Below are 15,028 nucleotides of genomic sequence, written 5' to 3' on the forward strand. Positions count from 1 at the left end.
TTCGGGTTCTTCCAAACATTGCAGTGTTGACCAATGTGTTTGTGTATGGTGAGTGATTGCATATATGACACAAGCTTTGTGAAGAGAGTACGAATGCAAAGGCATGGTTTCTTTGCCTCTTTCCTAACACTTTTTTGGCGGCTGCTGTTTTGACGAGTGGAAAACTTGGCTTATGCAGTATGAGCAAATGGGTTTGAGACTTTTAAGACCAATTTCCTTGAGGCAAAGTTTAGCATGGAGTCAGTTTTGTCACAAGGAAGTTATTCCTATTCACACATGCCTGTTTTGTTTTTTCATTTAGTTTCAGGTCCACCTAAATTATTGCCGTCATGACAGCCGTCACATTTTATATGGTAGCATCAATCTTTGTATTAATCATTCGAGTATTGAAATCTAAAAGTTTGCAGCAGTGTAAAAGGACAGGAGGACAAGAGAAGAGAGGTTGCAGTGTAACAGAAATAGGCAAGCACTAATTGAGCGACAAGACCACTGGACACAGGAAAAGCAGATTTAGCTGAAACACAGCAGCCTGTAAGGAAGAGACGGAACATAATTCTTTGTGAAGCTTAGTCTGCATCAGTTTTATATACCATCGGAGATCATGAACATGCCAGAGGCAAAGCATACTGTTACGGGGATGTTGGGAGTATAGAAAGACTGTATTTACAATATATATTGTCACGTGGTAGTGACGGTTGAGAAGGCAGCAAAACTATGATTAACGAAACAAGCGTCTTATTGGGCGAACTTGTGCCCTCAAAAAAGGCTACACTCAAAGAAGGATGGTAGCGGCGAACACGATCGGCGGTCGTCGAAAATCTGATGAGCGGGTCAAGCGCGTCGGCTTTTATGCATCTGTCGTCGAATGTTCCAGAGCAGTCACTGGGACCTGCGTGCCTTCCACAATGTTCCACATTATTCGCGTCGCGCACACATGCAATCAGATAACACAAGTTGCAGTGAAAGACAGTGGACGGAACCATCGATAACATTCCAGAAACTTCTTTTACATGCAGGCGCGTCCTGTGCTGTGCGATAACATTTGTTAGGCGGCGAGAAGTGGTCACCCAATAAAGATAAAGAAGTACACGTGTCAATATACAAGATGAGGCAGAGTAGTTAAGATGGCTGACCACCAACAGCACGCAGCAGCCAGCGTGCTGCGGTCTTCTTCCTCTCTTTTTTCATCCTTCCGTAACAGGACCCCCGGGTGGTGAAGCGCCGTCTTGGCTCATGGTAGGCAAAGAATCGCGAGCGAAGTATGGCTTCAGCCGCGAAACATGCACGACGTCAACAGGCATCAGACTTGAGGATGCATCAAACTGAAGTGGCGAAATCTCGTAATTTACGTTGTTAACTTGACTTAGGACTTCATAAGGCCCTGTGTAGTGAGAGAGAAGCTTCTGGGAGAGGCCAACCCGACGACATGGTGACCAAAGGAGCATCCAAGCACCTGGTGCGAACTTAACATCGCGATGGCATCAGTCATAACTCTTTTGGTATATGCTGCGGGGCTAATAAACAAGATCGGGCGACTTGACATGCCCTGTGAGCGCGATCGATGACTTCATGAGCATGGTCAGTTGCAACACGTGGGACAGAAGGGATTATGATCTCAAAGGGCAAAGTGGGGTTGCAACCATACAAAAGATAAAAGGGTGAATATCCTGCAGTGTCACGTCGGGACAAGTTATACACAAACGGCAGTAAGGCCAGCGTGGTGTCCCAGTCGCGGTGATCGTTGGAGACCTACATCGACAGCATCTCTGTGATTGTTTGGTTGAGACATTCCATAAGACCGTTTGTTTGTGGGTGGTAGGCGGTGGACAGCTTATGCTCAGTGGCACAAGAGCGGACGAGGCCGTCGACAACTAGAGACAAGAATGAGCAGCTGCGGTCTGTAATAACTGTCGAGGTGCACCATGGTGGAGAATGACGTCGTGGAGGAGAATATCGACGACGTCTGTTGCACAGCTAGTCGGCAACGCCTTTGTTATCACATAGCGTGTCATGTAATCAGTAGCGATGGCAGTCGACTTGTTAGCTCTAGTCGTCATCGGAAAAGTGCCAGGTAAGTCAAGGACTAAGCGAGAGAACGGTTCACAGGGAACTTCAACTGGATGGAGTCATCCGACAGGTGGTAGGGGAGGTTTCTTCCGGCACTGACACAATTCGCAAGTTGCGACATAACAGTGCACAAAGCAGTAGAGACCTGGCCAGAAGAACCGGCGTTGTACATGATCGTATGTATGCAACACTTCAAGGTGTCCCACCGTCGGTGCATCGTGAAGTTGTTCAAGAGCAACAGATTGCAGATGATGAGGACGGCCAAGGAGCAACTCAGGGCCATCAGCGTTCATATTGCGGTGGTAGAGGGTGCCGTTGCGTGGCAAGAACATGCGGCATGTGCCGTCAATGCTGTCGGAGTGATTGCACTCCGGCAATGATGGACTGTAAGGACTCGTTGCGTTGTTGTTCGATGTGCATGTCAGTCATGTCAGTGAAAGCCATCACGCAGGTCACCGGATCTCGCACAGAAGGATCAAGTGGATCCACGGGGTGACGAGAGGCAGTTAGTGTCCTTGTGGAGGCATCCAGTCTTGTAACTGACAATAAATGAAAATTCCTGGAGCCACAAAGCCCAGCCACCAAGCCGTCCTGTCGGGTCCCGGAGGGAAGACAGCCGGCAAAGTGCGTGGTGGTCTGTAACGACCGAAAATGTACGGCCGTACAAATATGGCCGGAACTTGACGACAGCCCAAACTAAAGCAAAGCACTTCTACTCAGTGATGGGGCAATTTCTCTCGGCAGGTGACAGCAGGCAGCTGGCGTAAGCTATCACGCACTCCGTACCATTCTGTTGTTGATCGAGAACAGCGCCGGTGCCATGGCCGCTTGCGCCAGTGTAGACTTCGGTCGGTGCAGATGGATCAAAGTGGGCAAGTATGGGAAGGGTGGTCAGAAACCTGATGAGAGCGGCAAACGCATGAGCCTGCTCCGGGCCCCATGAGAATGGTGTGTTCTTCTTTTTGATCTGTCAAAGGCTGAGCAATGTTGGCAAGGTTTTTGATGAAACAATGAAAGTAAGAACACAGGCCGAAGAAGCAGCGCACATCAGAAGCAGAATGTGGCACAGGGAAACTGCGTATGGCACGAACGTTTTCCGAATCTGGTTGGACACCGGATGCGTCAATGAGGTGCCCCAACACGGTAATCTGACGGTGCCCAAATTGACACTTCGTGGAGTTGGAGGCCAGCTTTTCAGAAGACTGCAATAATGGCAGTGAGTCGGGTAAGGCAGCTGCCCAACATGGGAGAAAAAACAGCTTCGTCAAGGTAACAAAGACAGGTGGTCCATTTGTAGCATCGCAGAAGAGAGTCCATCACAAGTTCAAATGTCGCAGGAGCATTGCATAGGCAAACGGGCATGACTTTGAATTGATATAAGCCATCCGGTGTGATGAAGGCTGTCTTCTCCAACCATTTCATCAACCGAAATCTGCCAGTAGCTGGATCGAAGATTGATGGACGATAAGTATTTAGCTCTGTGCAAGCAGTCCAAGGCGTCATCGATGCATGGTAGTGGGTAGATGTCTTTTCGCGTGATCTCATTTAAGTGGCAATAATCGACGAAAATATGCCAGGCACCATCTTTCTTTTTTCACACGGACGACAGGCGTAGGGCTGGCTGATGGCTCGATGACCCCTTTGCGGAGCGTTTTGCCCACCTCTGATTGGATGACTCGACGTTCAGCATGCGATGCACGATAGGGACGCTGACAAATAGGATTTGTGTCCCCAGTGTTTATATGGTAGTGAACAACAGATGTTCAGCCTAAAGGCCTGTTGCCGAAATCAAAGATTCCACTGTACGATTCAAGCAGGAGACATATGTCCCTGGCCTGTGCAGAGGTGAGGTTAAGTGCAGTCATTTTCACAAAGTCGTCCGTTAAGGAACCAGAGCTGAGCGCTGCGATTGGCACTAATAAACCACTCTCAGAATTCAGACTCACAATATCAAATTCAGAACCACTAGAAACGCTGTCCAAGAACATGCTGGCCGGAATCACTTGAGGGCACAGGCTCAAATTCAGAAGAGGTAAAACAATGTCATTATTAGTAACCGTGACCGGTTCAAAGCACATCGATGATGGGGTGAAGCACATATTCACCATCAGGAAACTGGCTGGGCGGTCAAAGTGACGTAAGTAACTGCTTCGAGTGACAGACGCACATCACGAAGCGAGCACAAGTGCGGTGGGGCGGTGCTCGGAGCATCGGCAAGTTGAGGCAGTTCTAACTGAAGAACGTCGGCCGTACAATTGAGGAGAGCAGAATGAGTGGATAAAAAGTCAAATCCTAGAATAACGTTGTGAGGGAAGATGTTGCTCACAGTAAAGAGAAGAGAAGTAGGGCGGCCAGCTATACTTGCAGTACACATTCCAAGAACCAGCATTCCGCCGTCAGCCATATGAAACACTCGGGCAGCTGCTGGGGTGAGGACCTTCTTTAAACGACTACGCAGGCTAGCACTCATCACAGGTATGTGGGCTCCACTGTCGATGAGTGCGTGGACAGCTATGCTGTCTATTTTAACGCCAATTACACTTCTCCTTGTGTGCATAGACAGAGGATTTGCTGCAGCATTAGACAATGCAGCACCACCTCCGAGGGCTGCATTTCTTAGTTTTACGAACGGGTGCGGCCAAACGCCACAGAGGACGAAAGGCGACGTGTTTGGGTTGAACGAGACTGGTGTCCGTGCGGCGATGGTGAGCGACTGTACCACATGTTCCTAGCAGAGTTGGCGCTGTTAGATTCGGCGGTGGGCGAAACATTGCGGGCATTTTCATCACAACGGCTCAGATTGGTCGGCATGCGAAGTGTTAAGGGCCACGAGTTGTGACAGTATCAGGCGACATGACCAATGCGGCAGCAGGTGAAACATATCGGCTGGTCGTCCGCAGTTCTCTACTCAGTCAGGTTGCGATAACGCGGAGAGAAGCGTCGGGGTGGAGCAAAAATAGTAGAAGGGCGTTTGTTAGCTCTGGGATTGGCAACAGCACAGACAGAACGTAAGCCAATGTTTTCAAGTTCCTGGTGAATGATGGCTTGTAAGAAGGGACTGAAAATGTTGTAGCATCAGGGATAGGCAAACAGAAATGCAGGCGCCATCGCATCCAGTTCACGTCAATGATTCGCACTACATCCTCCGATGGCGACACATGCTGCTGTGTGGGTTGATCTTCACACGTTGGCGTTGCAGCAGTAGTGGGAAGTCTGGCGAATGGTTGCAAGACGCATCGGCTTTTGGCGTGCTGGAATTGTTGGCACTCTTTAAAGATAACATCAACTGTAGAGCAGCTTTTGCACATGAGCAGATTAAAGGCGTCGTCAGCAACCCTTAAGCACATGGCCAACCTTCTCAGCTTCTGTCATCTCGTGATCGGGTTTGCTTTACGACAAAGTGCCAGCATGTCTTGGATGTACAAGAGATAGGACTCCGTGGGAGATTGGGTACAGGAGGCCTATTCCTGTTTTGCATCAATTTTATGGCCGGCTGGTTTGCCAAACAACTCTGTCAACTTCTCTTTGCATTGGTCCCAGCTGGTTAGCTCCTTTTCGTGGTTTTCATACCACACCTTTGCCGTGCCTCTTAGGTAGAACAACAGGTTAACTAGCACACGCGTGGGGTCCCATCTGTTGATTCCACTCACACGTTCGTACATAGCCACCCACTTTTCAACATCGGTGACATTGGTCCCACAGAAAGTTCCAGAATCCTTGGGTTGCGCAACCACAACGTTGGCTATGCCCGATGACAAGGTACAGCAAGATGCTACTTTACCACCAGATGTCACCTCTTATGACATTTCAAGGCAGCAAGACTGAGACTGCACTGTATTCAGCGGCACTGACAACCATGATGTAGAGGATTGACTTTCCCCCTATGTACAACACATCAGCAGAATAAGAACGAGGAAATGCCCCACACAGGTGCATGGCACTAAACTGGACGCACTACCTGCTGTATGCAAGAGAGAATGAGGAAGAATGAGCTTCCCGTTACTCCTGAGCACCTACCTACAACTGCTTTTATGGGCACAGCATTGAAGCTGCAATTGAGGTAATGCCTAACACCGCATGAAATACAAAGCACACTACGTCAACACAGAGAAACCAAAACAACTGCACACACATCTCACCGAAATAGACACAACACCTGCTTTGTTGCATCTGAACTGAAACGGGTGAATCCCAAACTCTGTGTCACATAACATCTGAAAAAATTAGCTGCTACGAGAGAACCAATGAGATTAATCTGGCGCGCTATGCATGCATCTTTAGCCTAATGGGTGAAAAATTGGGCTGCTGCACCAAGGACCCAGATAAACGACCCACCATCAGGCACGTTACTATTATTGAGCCTATCTGACTGGATGTACGAAGAAGCCAGGAGACAGCTCATGATAATGCTTTGCATAAGAGACAACGAAGCTGAACCCACGTTTTCTGCCTTGTGCTTGCAATGCTCTACCAAGTGAGCTTCAACGGCAGTTGTCCCAATGTCAATTTTCTTGGATAGCTGTGCAAATGTACTAAGCAAAGCCGTGGGAGTGCTAGGCAGCAACACTCACAGTTAGGATGGCAGACGTGTAGTATCCTTTAAAACACCCACATTACAAAGCACATGATCTTAGAAGCTGACAACTGGCTAATGAACACTCGTTTTCTACCATGAGGCCCCAAGGCAGCCGAAATCAAAACATTTGTATCTTATGAGCGAGAAAAATCAGGGGAATCATGCAGCTCAATTTTTTGTTTATAACAAGCATGTGATGGCAACAGACAATGAAGCAACAGTGACTATATAGAAAAATGGGTTAGAGCTGACGACAATCATTGGCAGCTCACACTATAATGCTTTCTCTAGTTTATTGTCGCAAGACATCTGGCAGCAAATCCTCTGGATTCTTCTTCTACTATGTCTTTTGCAACTGAAATTTTAAATGTGTGTAATACTTCATACCTTAAATTTGTGGACCAGCTTTGTCACCTTTCTAGAACAATAACTCTCTGGTGTCATACATCACTCAAAGCAACTAATTTTCACTCAAACCACTACTTATTAAATCTACCTTTAGATGAGCAGTACCTGCATTAGACGCAGCTGCATACCCATTTAGCAAATGGATATACATACCACGCTCAGACTGAGCATGGATATACATACCACGCTCAGACTGAGCAAACCAAACAAACCAACAGCAACCAATACTTGTGTCCATTTGTCTTCAACGAGGCAGAGACAGGCCAGGTCTCGATAAACACAACAAATATAAGGTGCAGGCAGAGGAAATAAGCAGAAGCTGTAAAGACAGCAGCAAAGTGAAACAAATTAGACAAGTTTGCAGACAGTCAGCGATCTGGGCCGAGGACAATTCACAACGTTACTGCCACAATTAGAAGCAAATGCTCCTCATGCAACAAGAAAAAACACGTTTTAGCTGTAAACAGCACGACTGCGCGGGGTTGGTTGATATTCTAAACACAGCACATACAACAATTAAAGCAGACACATTACTTGTGTCATCTGTCTTCTTGCTGTTTTTACAATATCGGTCACGGTTGCAAAGCTACGCACATGATCTATGAACGAAAGCAACGGACGTGCATATAAAGTTTGGTGAGCCGATTCATACTCATATATGTTTAATTTTGAAAGTTCCCGTAAAAGCGATATTAGTAGCAGCAGCAGTAAAGTGGGTTCGTTTACCAGCTCGCTCACAACGTACGCATTGTATGATTTAACTCCACGGCTCGCAAAGGAGCTACTAAGAAGCTTTAAGTGAAGGAAATACGCTTTCGTTATCTCACTGCAACGAATGAAAGCCTCTGACGCCCATACCGCGGTCAGCAGTGAGAAAGGTAATTAAATGCAGCAATGCGCTGCATGGGTAAATAAGAAGGGCATAGCGTAGTCATCCTATAGAGATGGAGGAAAATAGACTTAAGAACGCGATAAACATCATAGGACGACATCCACGCAAGTTGAGTGCATGCATTTCTGGCGCGTGGAAGATGTCGCTGTTTTTTTGTTCATTTTTTTAGATCGGTGCAACGCGGAGGAACTGCAGCGTTGAAGGCACGAACCTGCCGAACCCTCTCCTGTTTCCCTCACACACACACTTGAAACGGCCACGAGAGGCGCTGTCGACCGACACTACCCCAGAAGCGACCAGACCGGCCCGAGCTACTGTGCACGTTGTTCGCGCGAATGTTTTGCGTGTTTGTTTTGTGCCAATGTACGATCGACGAATTTTGACCATTGTTGTGGTTGAACTCCTGTAGCCATGCGTTACTGTTGTGTGCCACTGTGTACGTCTAGTCAGCGGAAAAAACCTCTTGGTGTTTCTTTTCACGAAATACCAGCCGACAATGCTGCACGTGTACAATGGCTAAAGGCGATTTCGAGGAAGGACTGGTTGCCAAATACGACGTCGAACTACTCTGTCGTGTGCAGTTTGCATTTTAAAGCGTCCGATTTCAAGGAAAACTGCAAGAAGCGGCAGCTAAAGCCCGGTGTTGTGCCGAGCATGTTTCCTGGTTACCCGTCCTATATGGCGAAGCCTGCGGCGGCCGCAAGAAGCGACGTCAGCATTCGAAAGCGCAAGCGAGACCATTCAGAGAATATGAGCCCCACAAGCAACAGCGCTTCAAATGTTCAGAGCGAAACACTTGTGTCACCGAACTGCGAGGCAAGTGCTCCTATCAACTTTTTCTTGAGTGATGAGGCTGCAGCAGCCTTAGAGACTGAAGGAAACTCTGATGCAGTTTCACACAACTGTGAAAACGAAACAGACAGCACTACGCTCAGTACTGACTCTTTCGAGCAGCATGCTTCTACCGGCTCCGACAGAGTGGTCATGTCCAGACCGTATGCGAGGCGCACTTGCGGCACGCAGACGAAGAAAGAGTATTCATCTAGCTATTACATCAAAAGGAAGAGATGGCGAGAAAAACAGCGTGCGTTAAAGGCGAAAACCGACAGCTTAAAAAAGACTGTTGATGCCTACAAAGAAGAGCTTCGAAAGCTCAAAGAGCAGTGCCACGTTAGCGCATTCCTGGAAGTTGTTGATGATGCTCAACAAGGCAATGCCAGAGCAGTATTGCTGCTCGATCAAGTCAAAAACTACCGTGCTAAGAAGCCACAATGGTCGGAGACTACAATCAGACACTGCATAGTGGTCAGGAATTTATCTGCTAAGTCCTATGAATACATGAGGGGTGAAGGACTCCTCCGTCTGCCATGTAGAAATACCCTCCGGAAATACATAGGGACTGTTTCAGGAGAAGTTGGCTTCACCGAATTGGTCCGCTGCCGCTTAGAAACGGAACTACAAATGCTGGAAGCACCGCAGGCCAAGGTATGTGGACTTGTGGTTGATGAGGTACGAATCAAGCAAAGGTTGGAATACCACAAGCAAAGGGATGCATTTGTGGGTGACGTAGACATGAGCACAGACTTACAACACCTTGTTCCAGAGTCGGAAAAATGTACCTTGGCAAATTCGCTTCTGTGTTTCCTGCTGTGTGGCCTACATGGGAGGTACAAGATACCTGCAGGCTACTTCTTCGTCAAGGGGTGCACTGGCGAACAGCTTGCTGCTACGACAAGTTATGTCATTAAAAAGACTCAGGAAATTGGCTTCAATGTTGTTCGGATTGTGACTGACAATCACAAGATCAATGTTGCAGCTATGGACATTTTATGCAACGGCGCTGCACAGACAAGGGCCAAACACCCTTCAGATCCCTCCAAGGCCATTTTTCTTGCATTCGATCAGAGCCACATAATTAAAAACATTAGATCGCAGTTTCTCGCTAAAGACATAGGCGGAAAGCATGAAGTGTCCTCCAAGCACCTGAAGACTCTTTACAAGATGCAGCAGCATTCAACGGTAAGGCCCATTCGATTCTTAACACGGAAGCATCTATATCCTTCAAACATTGAAAAGATGAATGTCAAGTCGGCCGTGCAGTTGTTTTCTCCTCCAGTTACAGCAGCACTCAGCTATTTGAAGGATCAAGCAGGCCACACCTGCGACTTGCAATTTGCCTCAGTGGGACCTACAGTAACATTTATGAAGACCATACAGAAATGGTTCACTCTCATGGATGTGAGCAACTGTCAGCAACACATCCACCTCAACAATGAAGATGCTCGACATTACACAGATGTCGATGATGAAAGGCTGGAATGGCTGGAGACAGACTTCCTCAGCTACATGGAAAACCTCAAGAATGCAAGTCGGCCTGAGAACTTCTTCAGCAAAGAAACATATCATGCCCTGGTGTTCACCACGAAGTCAAATGTTGAATGCATCCGTTATCTATTAACAGCAAGACAGTTTAAGTTTGTGTTGACGCGAAAAATGTCAAGCGACCCAATTGAATCAATGTTTGGGTTTCTGCGCCGAGGTGCTGGATGCAATGATGCACTGGATGTAAAGAGTGCATTGTATGGACTCGAAAAGATGCTGAAGACTGGGATTGTTGCTGCATCTAAAGGAAGTAATGTCCAAAGTTCTTCTTCTTTCTCTTCGAGGCAACTCATCACAACCAAGCAGAACACCCGCAAAGACTTGGGCACTGCCGAGAAGTTCTTACAACTTGCAAGGGATCGACTGAAAGAAGATTGTCTTTCGACAAGGCCATGCTTTCCAACACCTGATGTGGCCAGTGTCGCTCTGGTTGGAGGGTACCTTGTTCGGGCAGCAACAGAGAGTCTCTCCTGTGCAAAATGCATTGAACTTATGCAAGGACCAAGAGCATACACGCCACTTCAAGGACTGATTGCACACCAAGACTGGGGTGGGCTATGCTACCCTAGTCAAGAGCTCGTGAAGCTTCTGATAGCACTCAAAAGGTTCGCTGAGACGGTACTTTTCCATAGGAAGTCCATTCCAAAGCCTTTGGAAGTCTCTGTGGAAAGGAGTGTCAGCACACTCATGGATGTGCCTATTCTCACCTGTGGCAGCGAGGACAGAAGCCACCGGCAGCAGCTGCTCGAACTGGTCACAAAAAAATTTATGAAACCTTTATTTGCTAATTATGCTTTGGCGGTTACAGACAGAAACTCTGTTGCGAAGAATCTTGAGCAAAAACCCCTGTCCCGCAAGGTGCTCAAGCTGTGATGCATTTGCAAGCATGTGGCAATAAATTTGCAACATTATATGAAACTTGTTTACGTGTTTTGAATAATTTATTCTTGCCGTTATAGCTCACACGCAAAATCAGGTCAGTTTTAGTAGGAAAAGGCGCTGCAAATAGCAGCTGCAAATGCTTTCCGGTCATGGTTTATGCAAGGCACACCATTTTAAACATCATGCGTGTTAACAAAGCCGCACTCAGCCTTAATTGTTGCAAAAAGTGTGCATAACACTCTGCGGCAAGCGAGCAGCCGTACCAAGCGCAAGGCGACATAGTGTCAGAGGGTGGCGCCACCGCGTGGCCACAGCTCGCAACAGCACGGCCGGCCGGCGACAATGGGCGAGCACGGCACCTGCCTGGCATCTTTCTAGAGGAGGCGCTGGTTATTGTTTGCAGGTGCTGAGCATCTGCGGCAAACGCTCGAACCTTGTCAAACTGCGTGCTCCGACATACTTGGTTGCAAGCAAACACCAATGGATTTTATAATTAATCCTGACGACCCGTTCCTGACGACCCGTTCAACGAACCTGTCCACTTTCGGCCGCTCTTCAACACATTGTTTTTGAACGAGGTCGATCAGCATGCCGTCTTCGCTGTCAGACGAACTTGAAAAAAGCTCATCGATTGCGGCAATTAGCAGCGCTTCCTTTCTCGTTGCCGACATCTCCACTGGCTAACTCCGTCAACTCCATTGCAACCGCAGCTATCGGGCCAGAGCTAGGCCAGCCACCCTACCAGAGCATCCGCGGTTCTGCAGTCGGCAGTGCGCGCGCGCGTCCCGCAGTGCTTGCTGGGATTGCACCCCGGCGCACCGCCGATTTTCTCGGTGCGAGACGGGGCAATGGAAAACCGCTCCAACAGGGTGCGCTTCCGGTGATCGAGGATGGTCGGTGCGCACCAGTGCGGTTGATCGAGAATGAAAGTGCGCACCAAGGCGCCCCGGTGCGCACCGGTGCGGGTGATCGAGGACGTTATTAGGGATTTTTGAGAAGGCGCGATGCTGGCGCCGAGCGACGCCGTGGCGTGCACGGTGGTGGCGTGTTCGTCCTCGGCGTGATCGTTCTCTGGACCGCGCGTTGTTCAACATTGCTCATGTGATTGTACGTGCGTAATTGCTTGTGTGTTGGTTGTAGGTTCTGTGTTACTTGGCAGAAAGCTGTGAGTAGTGGCGGTGCGGCAGTGCGGCTTTGGCCTCGATGAGTTCTGGCACTACAGAATCTACGTTGTGTGACCCGTGCTTTCTTGAGAACCCGGCGGTGGATCGAAGTGGCCTAGCGCCTCGGCAGCGAAGTTCTGCGAACCGCGATGTGGCGTCGCCGTGTCCGACTTTGCTTAACGGACATCGAGGGATGTGCTGCTCGCTGCAAGTCATGTAAATGCAACTGCGTCGACCGCCCACTGTTCAGCGCTGAATGTGTGTGGTGCGCTGTGCTTGAAACGAGTGGCGCAGCCGTGCAGCGGGGGTGGCAGAGGAGTAGAGTGGCTTAGGGTTTGCGCGTTCACAGACATGTGCTCCCGTCTTGGTCTCATTAACGGCTGTCGCGGGATTGTGGTGTGCTAGCTCCTTGCCTAGTATGAAGTTTACGACGCTAATTAACACACAGCATGTTCACGTTTTTCCGCGCTATATGTCATTTGCATGACGGCCGAGTTGAAAACGAGACATATAGTGTTCTTTCCGTTTGTGTGTTGTAAATTACTTTCTATTGTGGAAGTTCTGGGAGTCTTATTACGCAAGGAGTGTGAACGTAAACATAAACACATTTGTGTGTAAAATTTTGAATTACCCATAATACCCTTTACGACTGATAAGCGGGCTACACAGCCTGTGTGAATCAGCTACCTTTTGTTGCGACCCTCTTCCATGTGGTAGACTGATGCATGGTGCGCGTTTATTTCTGTACTGTTGTAAAAACCATTTGTTTATTCACCCAATACAAATGTACTGCTTCTTCGCCGCAGTACATTTTAGTTACGCCCTGAAGGATACTAAAAGTGGGAGGAGACCGCTATCACCCAGCATAGTATGTCCACTCAGGCGACATGAAAGGCGGCGGTTGCGCGAGTGTATAATTAAAGAACTCTTTTTATGTCCAGTGACAGTGGCCCCTATCCACTTTTAGTATGCTTCACCGCAGTACATAGGTGTATTGCGAAAAAAGTAATCTTAAAGAAGCTCATTTATGCAACGTTCCTTTCGTGGCTTGCTACACCGCAATACAGGGGTGTAGCATCGTGCAGTAAAGCATACTAAGAGTGGAAAGGGCACATAGGTTTACTCAGTATTTTCAATTGTGATATAATTTGCAAGTGCATCTGTGTTCTTGGTAAGCTTCATTGACGATTCTTTGTACATTACAAATTCATATTGCAGGGAAGCTTACTAAGGCACATTTGCCATTTTGTAACGCATTATTCACCTTCAGTGCAGGAGCACAATGCAGATTCGTGCCTATACTTCTGGCTGGACTGCACATGCTCTTTGAGAATTGATTTGTTGTTCATAAGTGCACTGGTACTTTACTCTAAACTGGAGGGCTGAAGTTGATACAGAAGCACAATTTTTATTAAGGGGACAAGGTGGTTATAGCACAGTTTTTTTTTTCTTGCAGGTACCTTTTCTACTAGAAGCTTCCATTGCAGTGTTTCGAGCCTCTTTGAGCCAGCACATAGTGTATTTAAATATCGGACACCAATTGGGAACATCACCTATGCTCTCTGCAGTAAGCTGCGCACAGGATAAGTTCATGCCTATTTATAGAAAAAAATGTAGCATGACCAGACAAAATAACATGGGGTGGGCTGCAGCAATACTAAGTGTTAAATGGTGCCTTATCCTTTCCATTGAGTTTTCTGTTTTGTGCTTTTTATTATGGATCCTCCACAGTAACCATTAGAGTGCTGAACGTGAGCTTGTTGGTCTCAGATCTCATGATTGTTACTAACAAAACAGTGTGATAAACAAACAAGGGCTTGGAGGCATCCAGTCACCTTGCTTATCTCATGGTGTTGCTTCATGAGCACCGTGAGCCTCCAGACCAACTAGGAAGGGAAATTTGTTGCAATCACTTCAGAACTGTATTGCAACCAAACGAACAGTGCTCTCAATGACAACTTTTGGACAGTAGAATGCTTGCACCCAGCAAAGTCTAAGAAGGAAGCATTCAGGATGTGCAAGTGGGCCATTTGAAGCTGGCATCATTGCTGAAGGGGCTTTGCCTGCTGCCCTCTTTATGGATGCACAAAGATGATTTACTCTTTGAGAGGGATTGTTTCAGATGTCGTTACATGGCAACAATGCTGGGTGTATAGTAGCAGAGAAGCTTGTCTTTGCCCACTGTCAATAATATGTTCCTTTTCCAGTGCCCCTGTGGAAGTGCCTACTTTTTGGACACAAAGTGCTCTCCATGCATGCATGCATATTTAGCTTGTAAAGATGTCTATTACCCTTTGCCGCAAGCTGGTCCTTGTTGATGTCACCCAAGAAGACATTGCAGAGTATGGCGATGTGGACTTACAAATCAGTGTTGATGCCAGTGAAACCAGATTAATGGAGCTGCCGTTTATTTCTGTCCACTCCATCTTCATCCAGTTACAATGAGCAGTTGTTTGTCAAAACAGAAGGCATATGTAGTTGGTCATGCATAACCTGCGCACTAAGACTTGTTGGCGTGCCTGAGAACCTTAGCAGTGTCTATATGCAAAAACATTCTGATGTGTTGATGACTTCCTTCTCTTTATCACACTTTGCCTGATGAAGCCAGCAACTTGGTCAATTAGATGTTCAACAGGCTTCTCATTAGTTTTCCCAGCG

Source organism: Dermacentor andersoni, chromosome 2 (assembly GCF_023375885.2).
Source record: "Dermacentor andersoni chromosome 2, qqDerAnde1_hic_scaffold, whole genome shotgun sequence".
Classification (NCBI taxonomy): Eukaryota; Metazoa; Arthropoda; class Arachnida; order Ixodida; family Ixodidae; genus Dermacentor; species Dermacentor andersoni.